Source organism: Bombina bombina, chromosome 5, assembly GCF_027579735.1.
Source record: "Bombina bombina isolate aBomBom1 chromosome 5, aBomBom1.pri, whole genome shotgun sequence".
NCBI lineage: Eukaryota > Metazoa > Chordata > Amphibia > Anura > Bombinatoridae > Bombina > Bombina bombina.
Genome location: NC_069503.1, coordinates 493,145,431 through 493,165,993, shown reverse-complemented (window position 1 = coordinate 493,165,993; position 20,563 = coordinate 493,145,431).

Below are 20,563 nucleotides of genomic sequence, written 5' to 3'. Positions count from 1 at the left end.
TCTTTTAAATGAAATGCAACATTGAGACCAAGGGGGCGATTTATCAAATGCCGGGTGGACATGATCATATCCGCCCGACATCACCCGACATCTAGTGAAATGCTTGTGCAATGCCGCCCCTGCATATTCGCGGCCGATCGGCCGCTAGCAGGGGGTGTCAATCATCCCGATTGTATCTGATCAGGATGATTGCAGTCCGCCACCTAAAAGGTGGCGGACGAGTTGAGGATCGGTTGCTTCTTAACTTATGTTTTCGGCAAGCTGGTAGATTGCAGCATTCGTTGCTTGGTAAATCTACCCCCAATGATCACAAGGATAATAACATTTATGAAATGTATAATATATTTATATGATATTTATTTCAAGGGGAAAAAAAAATTACATTTAGTAAACTTTCCTTAAAATGTCATGACATTAGAGTACAAACTATAATTCACTTCCATTTAGCACTATGCGTTAACTCTTCCACTTCTATTCAATGAATGAGCTTTCGTTTAAAAAATGCTGTTTTAAATCCTAAAAAGTTATTGCCATAATATGATAGCAAAACTACAAGTCTTATTGCCTTTTTAGGATTTGCAAGAGATCATTTACTTTGGCGAGTGTGAAACAACAGCTTGATCTTTATTCATTTGGCTGTTCTTTAAAGTAAGTTTTCTAATCTTCAGATCACTAATTTCACATTCAATTTTGTCAGTTTTAAAATATGCACATTTAAATGTCAATGTTCAGTTAGGACCAGAGAGCTTACAGCTTATTAATAGAGCACAAACTGTATTTCTTTGTCAGGTAGAAAAATCTGACCTTTAGTATCAAAGAAAGACAATCACCTAACCTAATAAGTCCTCTATTTGCTACTCAAACCACTCATTAACAAATAATTGGATCAAAAGTTCAGTGGCCATTATTGCTCTGTCAATTAGGCTGTAAGTCCTCTGAAGATGAAACCAAATGAGCGGTCACTAGGCTATAAATAATTCCTATTGGCTACTCCACTTACCTGAGACTGTTTATATAGAGGTAAATCTCATTAATATACACTAAAATGTTAATTAACAGGCAAATCAGTTGTAGACTAAGTTAAACAATGTCTGATATATATTATTATTTATAAACAATAAACAAATTAAAATAGAAAAAAAGAGAGTATTCTGATTTTTCTTGTGTAATATTATTATAGCACATATTATACTTATTTTATATTAAAAACAGTATTAGATATTAGCGACTACTCATTATTGCCCCACTCTAAATGTGATGCATTAGAACATTTAATATGTTATAATGGTAAACTTGTGTAATTAAACCTACTTGGCAAACAAATCCATTAAATTAATGTATGTAATCCTTTATTTTAATTTAAAATTTTAGATTTTTAACCTTTTTTGTAAATTTGACACATTAATACAAAATGAAGAAAAAAAATTCTAGTAACTGCAATCTAATTACACTATGAACCCCTAACCTGTAATTATCCAATCAAATTTGAAGGGATGCTAATTAAACATTCATGATTCATATAGAGCATACAGTTTTAAGAGAATTTCCAATTTGCTTCCATTATCAAATCGTGCACAGTATTTTTATATGCACACTTGCTGAGGCACCAGCTCCTACTGAGCATATGCTAGATATCAGAGTGTATACATATATGAGTCTGTGATTGGCTGATCACTGTCACATACAGGGGTGGCAAATGGAAATACATTTTTAAATTTGTCAGAAAAAATCTACTGCTTATTTAAAATTCAGAGAAAATATTGAATGATCTTTATAGTATATAACTGTTGATTATTCAATTATACTGTATTTAATGGTTCTTTGACCCTCAAATTCTTTAATACCCATGCCATACCCTTAACACAAACTCTTTGTTTTAAAGAGATATAAAACACTCTGTTTGATTGTTATAATAAAAAGCACTAAGTAGTGAGTTATACTTATTACTATAGAAATCATTACAATATGTACTATTCTTCATTTTAAAAGGATTAACCCATTTTTTTTTAACTGCGCAGGATCAATTACTTCCTATTACAGCCCCACAAGTCGGCTGCAGTCTCTACAGGAAGTCGTTTATAGCTTGATGTCATCAATCTTGTAGAGCATCTTGAGCTGGTCTTCTCTAGCATTCACTGAACAGTAACAGGAAGTCATGTTATTGACCATGTTTAGTAGAAAACATAGTACAACTTGAGAGTTAAAATTTCAGTCCATTTTGCAAATAATCAAGTACGTTGCTTGCAGATTTTTTTGATTTTTTTTTTTACCACAATCTGTTTCTTTTTATGTTTACTTTGATTTAACATTTTTTTTAATTTTTAATAAAGGTGTACTGTTTTATATCCATGCCAAGACCCACTAACCACTTTTATACATCCCTTTAACAACCGGATAGTCCAGCTAAAAAACAAAACAAAAAAACTGCTATTAAATCATAAACACCCCACTGGAAACCCCAACAGCTAAAACCCCATAACCACTATTAATCCTCTGAATTTTAAAATCCACTAATATTTCCAAGGACCATTTATGTTGGATGATTTGAATTAGATCAGCAAACAGGAATAAAAACAGCTGTATATTAAAGGGACACTAAAGTCAATATTAAGTGTGCAATAAAAAAAAATCCAATGTATCTCCATTGTCAGAATGTGCTTAATCTTTTATACCTAAACTTTTTGAGGCACTAGTATCTATTGAGCATAATCAAGAGTTCACAGTATATCAGTACATGCATTTTGTGATTGGCTGACGGTTATTACATGATGCAGGGGGCAGGGAAAATGGAAGTAACTTTGAACCTTGTCAGAACAAAATCTACTGTTTATTTGAAATTCATACTGTTGCGTTGTCTTTTTACTATGCATTTGTTGGTTATGCAACTTTACTGTATTTTATTAGTCCTTTAACAAAACAAATGCCAGAGAAAAGGTAGAACATAGCTATGGACCATATGATTATTGTTGGTATGTTTGGGGCTTCTGTTAGGGAGTCCAATGTATAGTGAGCTTGGTCACTCTAACTTTGGCGCAGTCAAACACCCCAGTCATAATTTGGAATTACCATACAATTATTGGTCAGATTAAAAAGTTTTTGAGTGGTGAGTAGACGGGCAGAAATGTTCTTTTTTCTTTTTTTACATTTTATTTAAGGGGGATTCTTTTTAATGTAGAGTTTTTCAGTAACTTTTATAATTTTTAGTACTTTTTTATCATTTAAATTGTTTGGGGTGTTTGATGCAGGAAACTTTTAACAGTTGGTTTTTTTTTATGTTGGAGGTCAAGCAGTTTTTAGGGTTAAATGTGAACGTGGTTATGGGAGTTTGGAGGTTTACAGCGATGGGTTTAAGGGCAATTGTAGTACTTGTGGGGACTCTTTATGCTCAACAAATCAACTTACACAAGCTTTTTAAAAAATGCTATTCAATGCTGGTTGTTACTTAGATCACACTAGGAATATCTGCAGTATCAGGATAAATATGGCTAACACCCATTAAAAGCATGGGGAAAAATAATTTAACCATAAAAACAAGCAAGTCTATGGTTACATCTTTAACCCATTCTTTTTTGCCTTCATTTTCTTTTATTTATTTTGCTCTCTTTTTTCCCTCTCATACCACTGTGTCTCGCTTTAACATAATAACTTCTACTCTTTTTCCTATGTCTCTCTCTCCCTGTATATCTTTGTTCCATTACTAAAGCCTTTAGATAAATAAAGGACAATTATTTAACAGACTCCTATTGAAAGAATGATAGGTTCTATTTTGGGTAACAAGTTATTAATGCATTTGATAGTCTAGATGGCTAAATGGTAGGAGTGTTCTTGTCTGGTATAAACTGAAGGTTGATGGTTTGACTCTCGGTGGAGATCTACACATTTTTTCTTTTAAATATTAAAAAGTTTTAATAGAAAATATGGTAATAGATGTGAAATGTCAAAATACAAAACGTTTTCCATAATAAGAGTTGACAGATATTAAGCTGAATACAGGACACCATCTGATTGCAATTAATACAATTAGTGAACAACCTATAAGAAGTAGACTTGGGGATTGCAAATGATCAAAGAAAGAACAAAGGGTATGCTTGATAAAGCCAAGCGTCTATTGGTGAAACGTACATCGGATATGTAACATTGTGACATCACATTAAGGGCAGAACCTTCTTAGCCGCAATACTGCAACTTCGCTTGTATTAACAGTTTGTGTTAGTGGTGGTTCTTGCTTTGGTTTGTTTTCTTATACAAAAATCTGGTGATTGTACACATTTGTTAATAAATGTTTTTATTCATACGAGTTCAAGTTCCACTTCTGTGTCTCCGTTAAGGGGTCTCAGTGAGCTTTTAAATCTAGATCTTGGTGTTTAGCTCTTGAACATTTGAGTATGTTATAGTCAAGCATCTGATGTTATATTGTACCACAGGACTTCACTATTGCAGTTTCCTTTTTTCTTGGAGGTACAATCTTTGGAATCTTCAGGCAATATATATATATATAAAGAAGGGAAACTGGCTAACACCTTAGCGCTAAGAAATTAAATCACCCTGAGTGTAATTCAAATAAAAAATAGATGCAATAATATAATCTACCTAGGTAGATGTACTGAAGCGAAGGTGAAATTATATGATTGCAGCAAATATACAGAATATACAACGTTATTTAATTTTAGATACATTGTATATTCTGTATATTTGCTGCAATCATATAATTTCACCTTCTCTTCAGTATATCTACCTAGGTAGATTATATTATTGTATCTATTTTTTATTCAAATTACATTCAGGGTGCATTAATTTCTTAGCGCTAAGGTGTTAGCCAGTTTCCCTTCTTTTTAAAATCTATTACCAGTAAAGTGGACTCACTTGCATATATATATTTTTTTAATATCCTTTATATGCACATTCACATTGTGTTGAGTAAATGTGATTACTTATCTTCTTCTGTTATATGACTCCTCTACATCTGTATCTCTGTAAACATGTTCAGCTCTCCTATGATTTCTTCCTCCAGTAGTTACTTCACTAATTGCCTGTTGAGCCCAACTGGCTCATAAAGCCTGAGGTGGCAAGATAAGGACTTAACAGATTAGCATGAATAAGTTGTTAATAGCTTATGCCAAAGGTGATTTGTTTAAGGGCTAGAAGCATCACAGCATGGATTAATAAACAGCAGCAATAGGTATTAACAGTCACTACCAGTGAGTCTGTGAGATTCTTAAAGGCTGGGGTGAAACACCAAATGGTAGATTTAACAAGGGCCGAGTTCCCCTTGTTTCCATAAGAGCCTTCAGGCTCGCTGGAAACAGCAGTTAGGAAGCAGCGGTCTAAAGACCGCTGCTCCATAACTTGTCCACTGCCTCTGAGACTGCTGTCTTCAATCCACTAGATCCTATACGATCGGGTTGATTGACACCCTCTGCTAGCAGCCGATTGGCCGCGAATCTGCAGGGGGCGGCATTGCACAAGCAGTTCTGTTGGACATGATACACTACAGTGTATCATATCAGATAGACATTGGTAAATCTACCCCCAAGTGGCTAAATGTCCAGCAGTTATAGTCTGGAGTTTCTGCTGCTATTGTTAGTCAGGGAGTAAGTGGCTGCTGTTGTCAAAGTGGCTGCTGTTGTCAAATTGTATGCACAAAATATTGTTGCTATCTTGTACTTGGACTGTGTTATAAAGCAAAAATAAAGGTCCCTTTTTAAAGAATATCCGAGGCTGGAACTAATTATTTATGTCAGCAGAACTAGTAAGGGTTAATAGCCACCACCAATGGTAGTCAGAGGTCTAATGGCCACCAGCAGCAGTGGAATTCAATCTTAATAGAGTTATTGAATAGAAGTAGTACAGAGATTAATGGCTACCCCTAGAGATGTGTATTCACCTTCGGATGAATACAAATTCATCTGAATTTATGCTAATTAGATCAAACGTTCCGATACATGAACAGCTGAATACAACATTGGACAAAATAGATAAAGAGCAAACTGTTGCTTTACCAAATCAATTAATTTATTTATTCATACAGTTTTTAATAAAAAAAGGTACAGGAAGGGGGAAAGGGGGAATACTGTTTTGCTTATCAGCACATTATTTGTAAAGATGTACAAGGGGTATGAACTTTCTTGTGTCCATTGTTCCCTGTCCAATCCTGCCATAGTTTTACTTATGATTGATGTTAGGGACAGCCAGTCAGGCACTAAATGCCTTAACATAGCAGGACGCTAAGGGAAGCTTAGATATTTTCAATCACTTTGACCAAAGCTATTGGAACTTACAGTTCTGTGACTTCAGTGCCTTTTTGAGCTAGTCATTGACTCAAAATCAATTAATGTTCTATTGTCCTTGAAGGACATGCTCTTTTAATTGATCCTACTCTTTAATTTAAGGTTTTTGTTCAAATAAGTATATATTTGCTGTTTTCAATGGAAATAATGGTAGTGAGACCAAATCCAATATTCGGCCAAAACAAATACCTATGTTAACAAAATCCTTCCAAAGAATATTGGGAAAAATATGAAACAAAACATTCATACAAAACACAGCTAGCTACCACTAGAATTAAGTATTCTGGATGTTAATGATTGCAACTTGGTGGCAAAGTGTGGGACTTAATAGTCACTACTAACTGCAATATATACATCAGATAGTAATAATGTGTCAGGTAAACAATGAACAATGATAGATAATGCCTCTTTATAAAATACAGCATATAAAGTATTTTGTGCTGACATGCATCAGCTAAAATGTACTGTATAATACAAGAATATTAAATAATACAGTTTAACAGTGTTAAACAAAAGTGCATCATGTAAGATGTACCCTAGATAAAAAGAAATGGAATCACAATATTCCACTCACTGTGTCTTGGTTTTCCCCCCTCTTTTTTTTTTTAGGCCGAAAATAACTCTTTAAATTTTAATATTTTGTAACATTCCTATAATTTTGCTGTATCTGCAATCAAGAAGAGAAATAAAAAATTTTTTTTTGTAAATTTAGAAAAATATATTTTGCTTCAATATGTTTGCCCTGGTTCACAAAACAAAAGCAAATTTGCCATGATCTAAAATGTGCAGGAGTTTGTCATGTTTTATCATGATTATAGGGAATACTTAGGGAAACATAATTCTTTAAAGGGATAGTAAAGTCCAAATTAAACTTTTATGATTCAGATAGGACATGTAATTTTCAACAAGTTTCTAATTTACTTTTATCATCAAATTTTCTTTGTTCTCTTTGTATTCTTTGTTTAAAACTAAACCTACGTAAGCTCATATGCTAATTTCTAAGCCCTTGAAGGCCACCACTTATCTGAATGCATTTTACATTGTTTTACTGCTAGAGAGCGTTAGTTAATGTGTTTCATATAAATAACATTGTGCTCAGCACTAATTGCCTGAAATGCAAATTTGTCAAAAGATCTGAGATAAGGAGGTAGTCAGCAGAAGCTTAGATACAAGGTAATTTCAGAGTTAAAATGTATATTTCTATAACAATGTTGATTATGCAAAACTGGGGAATGTAAATAAAGGAATTATCTTTTTAAACAATACATTTTTTGTGTTTACTATCCCTTTAAGGGCACTGATGTGGTAGATAAACCCTGGTCTTATTGAAACAGAGAGAAAATAAGGTGGGAAAAATAATTGTTTACCCTCTGTAGAAAAAAAATAAAATGTGAATGTTTAAAATAACTATTTGTCAGTAAACACTTTCGGCTAGATTACGAGTTGTGCATTAGGGTTAAAAAGCAGCGTTAAGAGGTCCTAACGCTGCTTTTTAACGCCTGCTGGTATTACGAGTCTTGAAATGACAGGCTCAACGCTCACTTTTTGGTCAGACTCGAAAATACCACAAATCCACTTACGTCAATTGCGTATCCTATCTTTTCTATGGGACTTGCATAACGCCGATATTACGAGTCTTCCAAAAGGTGAACGGTAGACCCTCTCCTGTCAAGACTGATACCGCATTTAAAAGTCAGTAATTAAGAGTTTTATGGGCTAACGCCGTAGCATAAAACTCTTAACTAAACCGAGCCCCCCCCCCCCCCACATAGCAAACACTAAATAAAAATGTTTAACCCCTAATCTGCCAAACCGGACAGCCGGGTAAAGTGGTCCTCCAGACGGGCAGAAGTCTTCATCGAAGCCGGCCAGAAGAGGTCCTCCAGATGGGCAGAAGTCTTCATCCAGGTGGCATCTTCTATCTTCATTAGTTATGTCGCGAACCTAAAATTTTGCATTCCCGAATGGCGGACGCGAACTTCCACAACTGTTCGCGAACGGGTGAACCGGGCGAACCGCCATAGACTTCAATAGGCAGGCGAATTTTAAAACCCACAGGGACTCTTTCTGGCCACAATAGTGATGGAAAAGTTGTTTCAAGGGTACTAACACCTGGACTGTGGCATGCCGGAGGGGAATCCATGGCAAAACTCCCATGGAAAATTACATAGTTGATGCAGAGTCTGGTTTTAATCCATAAAGGGCATAAATCACCTAACATTGCTAAATTGTTTGGAATAACGTGCTTTAAAACATCAGGTATGATGTTGTCTCGATCAGGTAGTGTAAGGGTTATGCCCGCTTCACAGTGACAGACCAAACTCCCCGTTTAAAGGGACATTCTACACCAGAATTTTTATTGTATTAAAAGATAGATAATCCCTTTATTACCCATTTCCCAGTTTTGCATAACTAACACATTTATAATAATATACTTTTAACCTCTGTGATTATCTTGTATCTAAGCCTCTGCAAACTGCCCCTTTTTCAGTTCTTTTGACAGACTTGCAGTCTAGCCAGTCAGTGCCTGCTCCCAGATAACTTGTTGTGCACAAGCACAGTGTTATCTATAAGAAATACGTGAACTAACACCCTCTAGTGGTGAAAGACTGTTAAAATGCAATCTGAAAGAGGTGGGCTTCATGTTCTAAGAAATTAGCATATGAAACTCCTAGGTTAAGCTTTCAACTAAGAATACCAAGAGAACTAAGCAAAATTGGTGATAAAAGTAAATTGGAAAATTGTTTAAAATTACATGCTCTATCTGAATCATGAAAGTTTATTTTGGCCTAGACTGTCCCTTTAACGCACCGCAAACAACGGCAAACAGTCCATTTGCACAACCGCAAACTCCCCATTTGCACAAGGTTGGATACCAAGCTAGCCATGTCCCGTTCCTTGTCCTCACTGATGTCATTGAAGGTCTCTTCCTCCACCCAGCCACGTACAACACCCCGAAAGGTGACAACAAGCCCCATGGGACGCCTGCTGTGTTTGGTCTTCCACCTCCTCAAAGCCACCTTCCTCCTCTGACTCCTCTTCTTCAGACTCCTCCCTCTGCGTTGCCTCTCTGCATTATTATAAGGTGTGTTAAGTAGTACTATTCCTATCAGTTTAATCCCTGTTACGTCCCCTATCAGGTGTATATGGCATCGATTTTAGGAACCGGGAGATGGAAAAAGATGCTTGGTCGGTCCTCCTACTTCAAATTTGGGGCACTGCGTGTGCAATCTAATGTGCCACCAGATAGGAGTGGTGTGTTAGGTAGTACTATTCTAATCAGTTTAATCCCTGTTACGTCCCCTATCAGGTGACGTGTATATGGCATGGATTTTAGGAACCGGGAGATGGAAAAAGATGCTTGGTCGGTCCTCCTACTTCAAATTTGGGGCACTGCGCGTGCAATCTAATGTGCCACCAGATAGGAGTGGTGTGTTAAGTAGTTCTATTCTTATCAGTTTAATCCCGGTTTCGTCCCCTATCAGGGGACGTGTATATGGCATCAATTTTAGGAACCAGGAGATGGAAAAAGATGCTTGGTCGGACCTCCTACTTTAAATTTGGGGCACTGTGCGTGCAATCTAATGTGCCACCAGATAGGAGTGGTGTGTTAAGTAGTACTATTCCTATCAGTTTAATCCCTGTTATGTGCCTTTTTTCGGTTTGGTTTTTGAAGCCACAGTGCAGCACCAGAGGCCAGAAAAATTAGGCATGTACACATGCCTGAAAAAATTCAGTATTGTTGCAGCCGCTGCTGTAGCAGCAGCCAGAAAAATTGATGTTTGTTTCCCAGACAGAAAGTGCCCTAAAACATTGCGGCTTGAACCCTAATTGGTGGCGGATAAGTCACGCAAGTCATCTGGCATTCAGAGATAAAATACAGCAGCGTGTGGACCATTTTTAGCCCAAGGTTGCTCATTTCATCAGGCCTTTTTTAGTCGAATGTATCGCCCACTGTCAGTCCCTTCGGGATCCATCCCTCATTCATCTTAATAAAGGTGAGGTAATCTAGACTTTTTTGACCTAGGCGACTTCTCTTCTCAGTGACAATACCTCCTGCTGCACTGAAGGTCCTTTCTGACAGGACACTTGAAGCGGGGCAGGCCAGAAGTTCTATCACAAATTGGGATAGCTCAGGCCACAGGTCAAGCCTGCACACCCAGTAGTCAAGGGGTTCATCACTCCTCAGAGTGTCGATATCTGCAGTTAAGGCGAGGTAGTCTGCTACCTGTCGGTCGAGTCGTTCTCTGAGGGTGGACCCCAAAGGGCTGTGGCGATTAGTAGGACTTAAAAAGCTCTGCATGTCCTCCATCAACAACACGTCTGTACAGCGTCCTGTCCTTGCCAGTGGTCATGGGAGGAGGAGGATTACTTTCACCTCTTCCCCTGTTAGATTCCTGTTGTGCTGTGACATCACCCTTATACGCTGTGTAAAGCATACTTTTTAATTTCTTTTGGAACTGCTGCATCCTTTCCGACTTGCAGGAATTCTGTAACATTTCAGGCACTTTATGTTTATACCGGTGGTCTAGTAGCGTGAACACCCAGTACAGATCGTTCTCATTCAGCCTATTTATATGAGGGACCCTCAACAGGCACGACAGCATGAAAGACCCCATTTGCACAAGGTTGGATGCCGAGCTACTCATGTCCCGTTCCTCGTCCTCAGTGATCTCACTGAAGGTATCTTCTTCCCCCCAGCCACGTACAACACCACGGGTACCAGATAGGTGACAACGAGCACCCTGGGATGCCTGTTGTGGTTGGTCTTCCTCCTCCTCCTCAAAGCCACATTCCTCCTCTGACTCCTCTTCCTCACAATCCTCTTCCAGCGTTGCCGCTGGTCCAGCAAGCGATGCTGATAAGGCTGTTTCTGGTGGTGATGGTGAATACAACTCTTCCTCTTCACGCTCATCTATGGCCTGATCCAGCACTCTTCGCAGGGCACGCTCCAGGAAGAAAACAAATGATATGATGTCGCTGATGGTGCCTTTGGTGCGACTGACTAGGTTTGTCACCTCCTCAAAAGGACGCATGAGCCTACAGGCATTGCGCATGATCGTCCAGTAACGTGGAAAAAAAATTCCCAGCTCCGCAGAGGCTGTCCTTGCACCCCGATCATACAAATAGTCGTTAAGGGCTTTTTCTTGTTGGATCAGGCGTTCGAACATTAAGAGTGTTGAATTCCAACGTGTGGGGCTGTCGCAAATCAAGCACCTCACTGGTATGTTGTTTTGCCGCTGGATATCTGAAAAGTGCGCCATGGCCATGTAGGAATGCCTGAAATGGCCACACACCTTCCTGGCCTGCTTCAGGACGTCCTGTAAGCCTGGGTACTTATGCACAAAGCGTTGTACTATCAGATAACACACATGTGCCATGCACGGCACATGTTTCAACTTGCCCAATTTCAATGCCACCACCAAATTTCTTCCGTTGTCACTAACCACTTTGCCGATCTCCAGGTAGTGCGGAGTCAGCCACTGATCCACCTGTGCATTCAGGGTGGACAGGAGTGCTGGTCCGGTGTGACTCTCTGCTTTCAGGCAAGTCAACCCCAAGACGGTGTGACACTGCCGTATCCGGGATGTAAAATAATACCTGGGGAGCTGGGGGGTGCCGTTGATGTGGAGCAAAACGCAGCAGTGAAGAGGACTCAGCCGAGGAGGTTATGGAAGAGGATGGAGTAGGAGGAGTAGAGGAGGTGGCAGCAGGCCTGCCTGCAAGTCGTGGCGGTGTCACCAACTCCTCTGCAGAGCCAAGCATTCCATGCTTGGCAGCCGTCAGCAGGTTTACCCAATGTGCAGTGTAGGTGATATACCTGCCCTGACCATGCTTTGCAGACCAGGTATCAGTGGTCAGATGGACCCTTGCCCCAACACTGTGTGCCAGACATGCCATTACTTCCTTTTGCACAATCGAGTACAGGTTGGGGATTGCCTTTTGTGCAAAGAAATTTCGTCCGGGTACCTTCCACTGCAGTGTCCCAATAGCTACAAATTTTTTGAATGCCTCAGACTCCACCAGCTTGTATGGTAAAAGCCAGCTGTCAGATGCCGGGCAAGGGGGTGACTTTGTGACATTGGCTTCTTACGCTCAAACATGTCCTTGACAGACACCTGACTGTGGGCAGATGAGCAGGAACTGCTCAAGGCGAGATACGGAGTGGCGGATGCTTGAGAGGGGGCAAGGAGGACAGCAGTGGTTGATGTGGCTGAAGATGCTGGACCAGGAGGAGGATGGCGGCTTTGAGTTTGTGTGCTGCTTGTTCTCATGTGTTGATCCCATAGGTGTTTGTGATGTGCGATCATGTGCTCTTATCATTGGATATTCAGCCACCAATGGAAGCTCTATCAGTGGTCACACCTCCATGCATGTGCTGTTCACTTTAGGTTGAAATATTTTTTATTATTGTTTTGCAGCATACATAACATAATAGTGCACTCTGTGCATAAATCATTCTTAATAGTAATAGAGTGTGCGTATTAATATCATACACAGTATACACTGTCTTACCATAATCTTTCTTTAGTTTTTTTTTATACAACAAAAGAGTAAAAATAAAAAAGAAACATAAAGAACATAAAAACCAATTAAACTAATTCTAAATACAAAACTAAACAATAACCTAACTTTTTCCCGTCCAGCAGTGTCCATCAGATTAAGCTTTATTTTTGTTCTACTAGATGTGGCCTCAAAGAGTGACTCCAGCCCCCCAACCTCCTCAGCTCTCGTCTATTCTGTACTTAAATATTTATTCAGGGTCCAATGGATCCAGATATTGTGGAAATTTTCCATTGTGCCCTGCATCCATGCTGCTGATTCCGACATATTATAGATATCATCAATTTTATTAAGCACCTCTATCCACTCCGGGGCTCCCACCTTCCACTTCCTGGCTATACACATTCTAGTAGCAGTGCATACTATGTTAATCCATTTATTAGCAGCTGAATTAAGAGAATCTAGGTGAGTGTGTAGTAAAGCCTTTGAGATTGAGAGTGTGAATGTATCATCCAGTATTCTCCTAATCAACCGTTGCAAATTATTCCAAATTGGTTTTATTACTGGGCATTCCCACCACATATGGATATAAGAACCCACCTCCTTACACCCTCTGTAGCATAATCTATCTCTTTCAGGAGTATAGTGCGAAGTCTTTAGTGGGGTCAGATACCACCTATAGGCTGTCTTAATTGAGTTTTCTATTAAATCTGCTCCCATCAAACTTCTACTTAAATCGGAGAAAATCTGTCTCCATTCATCTATGTTATATGAGGTGTTTAAATCGTGTTCCCAGCTAGTGTGAAGCCTCGGTTTTTTGGTGTCTTTCGCATTTTGAATGGCCAGGTATAGATGCGTAATCGTTTTTTTTTTGCCTACCTGGGTATAAAATGAGTTGTTCTAAAGTAGTGCTCTTTGTCTCAGTGGATCCCTGTCTGTATTTATTTATGGCATGCGAGAGCTGGAGGTACATGAACCAATGTAGTGTGTTTGGGTGGATCTTATCCCTCAATTGGTTGAAAGTTAGAATCTTTCCCCCCTCCAAGAAATCAGCCACCCTGTATAGACCCTTGTTTTCCCATTTGCTTATTTGTTTTTGGAAATCAGTCGGGAGTAACGACCCCAATGGCTTAGTGGTAGTCTGTGGTGAAATAAGTTCTAATGTCTTAGTTAGTGAGTTCCATAGTGATTTAGAGTCTTCTGTAGTTGTCAGGGAAGCTAATCGTTGGGTGCTTGTGACCCCTGGACACCATAGTAGTTCCCTTGGGTCTGTCAGTCCCCCAATGTCGGATTCAACTCTAGGCCATGTCAATCCTTGACAATCTTTACTTAGTAGTACACATTGTGCCAGTCTGGCTGCATGGTAGTAGTCACGGAGGTCTGGGACCCCCATTCCACCTAAGTGTTTGTGTTGTTTAAGAATATTCGCAGCTATTCTGGCTTTTTTATTTCCTCTAAGAAATTTAATAAGTTCGGACTGTAATGTATCCAGTTCTTTCAAGGGGATTTTGATTGGCAAAGCCCTAAATAGATAAAGCAACCTTGGTAGGATGTTCATCTTTATAGCCGAGAGTCTACCCAGCCAAGAAAAGTTGCCTTTTTTCCATTTGGATACGTCTTTCCGTATACTTTTGAATATTGGAGTGTAATTGGCCTTATATAATGTTTCTACTGTGTCTGTGATATTTATTCCTAAGTATTTGATGTACCCCTTTGCCCATTTAAAGTCCCAGTTTGCTTCTATTAATTTTTGAGTATGTTTTGGGATAAGTATGGGTAGTGCCTCACATTTCTCAGAGTTGATTTTAAAGCCCGAGACCCTCGAAAATTCATCTAATAGGCTATAAAGGGCTGGCAGGGATAGCAGGGGTTTGGAAATTGAGAGCAGGATGTCGTCAGCAAATAGTGTTGCTTTGTATTCTCCCTTGGTTAATTTAACCCCCTGAATGTCATTGGAGTTCCGAATACAGGCTGCCAGAGGTTCCACGCATAAGGCGAATAAAAGTGGCGAGAGTGGACACCCTTGACGTGTGCCGTTGAGGATATGTATGGGTCTCGATTGGTAGCCTGCTACCCTAATTGTTGCTGTTGGGTTTGAGTATATGCTTCTTATTGTTTCTAAGAACTTATTACCAAAACCCATATGTTCAAGGACTGCTAACATATAGCCCCAATCCACCCTATCAAACGCCTTCTCTGCATCCAAAGAAAGGAGCAGAGAAGGCGTTCCTGTCTTTTTTAAATATTCCACTAATGCTATAGTGCGTCTAATATTATCAGGTGCCTCTCGATCTTTAATAAAGCCCACCTGGTCAGGGTGAATCAATGTGGGTAAGCACTCTTTAAGCCTATTCGCCAGGATTTTTGTAAGGATCTTTATGTCCTGGTTGATTAACGATATCGGCCTATAATTTTGTGTCAGTGTGGGGTTTTTCCCTGGTTTAGGTATAACTACAATTTTGGCTTGGAGAAGCTCTGATGGGACTGGAGACCCCGACATAATATTGTTACAAAATTTGTGTAAGTAAGTGATTAAATCAGTGTTGTATAATTTATAGTAGTCCCCTGAAAACCCGTCTGGGCCTGCTGCCTTACCCCGTTTGATGTCTTTAATTACTGTCGCTATTTCCTGTATTGTTATCTCGGCCTCTAATGCTTTTGCTTCATCTGTGTTTAATTTAGGCAGGTCTGCTTTCTTGAAAATTTCCTCTCTCATATTTACGGTCAGTGAGGGTTGATCTACCTTTTTCCCATCATATAGGGATTCATAGTATTTAGCAAATTCCTCTACAATATCTTTCGGGTTTGATGTTAATGTGCCATCTGACTTCTGCAGGTGAGTTATAGTGAAGGATTTTGTTTTTTCTCTTAGTTTATTGGCCAGGAACCTATCGGGTTTATTTGCATATAAAAAATAATATGATTTTAATTTGCTTATGGCTCTTAGGGAATTTTCAGTTAGTATTTTAGCTAGTTCTTTTCTTTTAGTGGTTAACTTGATGAAATCTATTTGAGATAAGGATGTTTGGTGTGCTTTTTCTAATGATTCTATTTCGTGTTGTAAAGAATCTATCGTTGACCTAATTCTTCTCATATATAAAGCTTTCTCTTTAATAATTAATCCCCTAATATATGGCTTGTGGGCTGCACAAACAGTAACTGGTCTAATGTTCGGGTCAACGTTTAACCTCCAATATTCTCTAAGGCTGTTTAAGATTTTGGTTTGGATATCTGGGTGTTTCAATAGCGAGGGGTCATATGTCCATGATTTTTGTCTGTTTGCGTCTGAAAAACCTTTCAGTTGGAAATGTATTATTGAGTGATCAGACCAAACTGACGCATGTATTGATGAGGATATTAGGTTAGGAAGTAGAGTCTGGCTTATATATATATATAGTCCAATTTAGTATATATTTTATGAGCGGGTGAATAGTAGGTGTGATCATTTGTTTGGCCATATAGAGTCGTCCAAGTGTCTAATGTGTTGTGTGCCTCTAATTCTTCCCTAATTAATTTAGTGATAGAGTTAAGTCGTTTTTGTTTATTTGAGAGACTAGTGTTATTTGTATCTTTAAGTATTTTTAAATTTACATTGAAGTCTCCTGCTATTATCAATAGCGATTGAGACCATTGAGTTAGCAAATGTGATAGCTTTTTAAAAAAGTCATGCTGCTGTTCATTCGGTGCATAGATGTTGCAAAGCGTCAGCTGGGTACCCTGGGTATTGCCTCTCAAGATGAGATATCTCCCTTCTGTGTCCCTAATCACTTCTTCCTTATTGAATTGGATCGAATCGTGTATGAGTATTGAAACACCTCTTTTTTTTTTATCTGAAGTGGCATGGTAGTGTTGTTTAAAATGTTTGTCCCAGTATTTAGGGTAATGATTGTGTGTGAAATGTGTCTCCTGTAAAAATATTATTTTAGCTTTCATGTTTGTATACTGGGTGAGTGCCGTTTTCCTTTTTACATTGGTGTTCAGACCCCTGACATTGTGTGAGATGATTTGTATTCTAGAACCCATACCTTCCCTCTTCTCCCCCCCTCTCATACCTGCTTAGGGATGCCTTTTTCTTTAAAGCTTGGGTGACTTTTGCCCCCTCCGGGCCACCTCCAGCATGTAGAAACTTTCTGGACCACTGCTCGACGGAACACAACTTGGAAACATGAAAACATATGAAAAATTTAAACATAATAAACTTTTTTTTTTTTAAAAAAAAGGATCAAGTACAATAAAAAGAAGTACTTCCTGAAAATATACTATAAACCTATTTTCTAACTAACTGTGCATATAAGAAGCATATTACATCATATGGAGCATGACATATTTATAGTCTTGTCAAGTCTATTAGATAGACCCTAACTCCAACGAACCTCAACACTTGACTAGTGTACTGAACTAATTATTCTATTATAATCTTGGTTCTACTTTGCTAACATACATATCAAACCAAACCAGAGTATCCTTATACAGACTATATATGTTCTGATCATCAAATGGGTCCACAGTCTGTAAGAGTATTAAAACCACCTATAAACTTCCAGCACCATAGTCCATTAAGCGAATCTCAGAGGATCAGCTATATTAGTCCACACTGCATCCAGTGAGTTGGGAATTATTTTCACCTCCCTGAGAAGGCAGGACTTTAGACTTTGTAAGAAAGCAGTCGCCAGCCATCCAAGGCCTGTAAAATGTTCATGTTTTTTGCTTCCTCTTGGAAATTTTTGTCCATCGACCATTTTGAATAGTTCCCCTTGAGATAAGTGGCCTCGCTCTGTTGGTGTCTTGTGAATTCTCAGGTAGAACCGGACAGTCTAGTTTTATTAGATGGCAAAGTTCTTGTATATCTTGAGGGTCTTTGATGGTGAAAGTGCTGCCTTCATGTAGTACATGTAGGGCAAAGGGGAAGCCCCATCTATAAGTGATTTGATTTTTCCTCAAAAGTTGCGTCAGCGGGCGAAGGGTATACCTTTTCTGTAAAGTTTTAATACTGAGGTCTTGAAAGAATTGTATAATCGTGCCTTTGAACTTGAAAGTGGGGTTCTTCCTCGCCGCCGACATAATCTCTTCTTTTTCCTGGAATCTAAAAAGTTTTACAATTACATCTCTCGGGGGTTCTGAGTCTTTGGGTTTAGCTCTGAGAGCTCTATGAGCTCTATCCAGCTGGAATTTTTCCTCTGATGATGACCCTGTAATGGCTTGAAATAGTTGTCGTAGGTAATCTTCTAGTGCCGATGGCGTGATTGATTCAGGAATGCCCTTTAGACGGACGTTACACCTACGGCTCCTATTCTCTAGGTCTTCTATCTTATCATTCAGGTCCCCTAGCTCTTGTTGATGATCTTTAAGGTGTTGTTTGATGCTGGAAATGTCTTCCTCCAAAATTTCTTCTTTTTCCTCTAATGTTTCTAATCTGGTGCCTAATTCGGAGATGTCTTGTTTAATGTCTGTGAGACTGTTGGTAACCGTGCTCTGGAGAGCATCCATCTTTGCCCACATTTTATCAAATATTGAGGTGATATCCTGTTTGGAAACAAGATTCTTTAAGTCGGATTTGGTTATGGGTATGTTGCTGCTATCTGTAGGGGTAGCATCTATGTCTTCTTCCATTTCTTCTTCCGCTACCTCTTCTCCCTTCTCTTCTATCTTGTCTCCCTTTTGTGATTTAAAGAAGATGCTGGCTGTCGCCGGCTTGGATGTGCAGCTTGGTTTGCTATTTCTTCTAAGTGACATATTGTATATCAATTAGGTAGACCTCACAAACTCCTTTTTGCCTTATATAGAGAGAGAAGGATTTTAAAATCTGGCAAGCTACCACTGTTTTGTCACGTAGCCTAAGGTATATATTTGTATTTTTCAGCAGTTTACCTTGTTTACACAGATGTAAGCCCAAACCAAAGTCCTTCTTTATATTAGTGTATGCCTTTAAAAGACGCTTCTTTCCCCTCCTTTTAGCTCTATAAGGTATGAGGTGGCCTATGTGCAATTAAAAGTTAGTTGGCTTCTTAGTCCCAGATACTGTTTTCTTTCCAATCAAGCCTCAGTTTTTATATATAATATATTGCCCCTCAGCAACTTTCTTTTTTAAATGTCCTTTATAATCCTAGCACTTTCCATCTTTACTTCCAAAGAAGAGTGTGTGTCTGGGTCATTCTGTTTATTAGTATATGTTGTTTTTAACCCCTGGCTGTGGATATCTTGTGTCCGAGTGTATTGCACCTCTCAGATGGGCTCCCGCGTGGTTACTAATGCTGTCATGGCGGCTCTGATCTGCGGACTTCCCCTTCTAACTGTAATCCCCATTGTGAGCCGTGTTGCGCTATACCTTACTTTTAGCAGAGCACCGGAGCGCTTTCACGCTGTCCTCCGGTGCTAGGTGAGGTGGCTCCAGTCGTCACTTTTGCTGGGTAGCGGTACACGCTTGGTGGGGATGTGGTTTAGGCCTCCTCTGTACCGGATCCGTCCGGTCTTGTTGTTATCTCTCCTGCATGTGAAGTGAGGATCTGATGAGCGATAATGTGAGGGATCAGTACAGGAACACGTAGGGGTAGCTTTCCAGGCACTTAGATAGCTCTGTGATGTCAAATCTCCATTATTCTAACTTGATGCACCAGGAGCTCACTAACTAAGCGTCCTCCATTATGCCTGCCTAGGCTCCGCCCCGTGCTGTTCACTTTAGAGGACGCCGAGAATGCGGCAATAAAAGTTTGTGGTTTAAATTATTATGTATATTGCACCTGAGGAAACGGTCAGGAGAGACCGAGAAACGTTGTGCTTTTGTACCCCAAATAAAGTCTGTTTACTTTTACAAGACTTTTGCCACGAACTATCTTTTATTCATTTATCCACTCACTTTACCTATCCATCTGATACATTGTATCTACAACAATAGTGGATAGTGCAGGACGAGCCGACTCTGTGAAACTGCTGCTGGATGCTGGTTTCTTTTGTCATTGTGCTCTCACATCCAAGAGGACTTTTGAGATCTACCAGTGTGAGTTAGCTGGACGACTCCATAACAGTCCAGAAGGCGGTTGTGACACTTCTCAAGTGTCTTACAGCTTGTAAGTACGGTCTTACTTGTTTTATTGGCGTGTTTTATACATCTGATTGTGCACTATGGTGGCGCCTTCTTTTTTTATCATTCACTTCTGCAGAGTTTAACATCTTGGGACACCAACAAGAAATTCGAAGAAGCAGCCTGCCATCTGTTCCAGATTTAGGATTTGGATTATGGACTAGTTGAACTGTCCATTTTAATATTCCCATCACTTACAACAGTGGTCTGGTTTGATTGGGTTTATGACTACACTGTCATTATTTCATACATCTCACTTTTGTTTATATATGTATAGGTGTTTTATTTAATGATGCACTATATGGTTATATAATTTTTATATAGGTATTTGGCGCACTGATTTTTATTTTATATTTTTTTTCAGCAAAGGAAGCAGCAGCGGGTACCGATGCATGCTGTCTGACTGTGCCACTAGCTCCTTGCGACGACCTCCCCCTGCTTCCAACTCATCTCCTCCTCCTCTCTGTCTCCCCATCTGAACTTTCCCCCTGTTCTTCTTCTCTTCTAGCGGGGCACCCACGTGACATCCACGGATGCATCGTCATCATCAACAGCTTCACTTGTATCTGACAACTCAGCAAATGAAGCAGCAGCGGGTAAAACATCATCATCATCATCACACCGTATGTCCATGTGTGTAATGCTGCCTGACTGAGACATATCCATGTTATCTACATCCTCTGTCAATAATGGT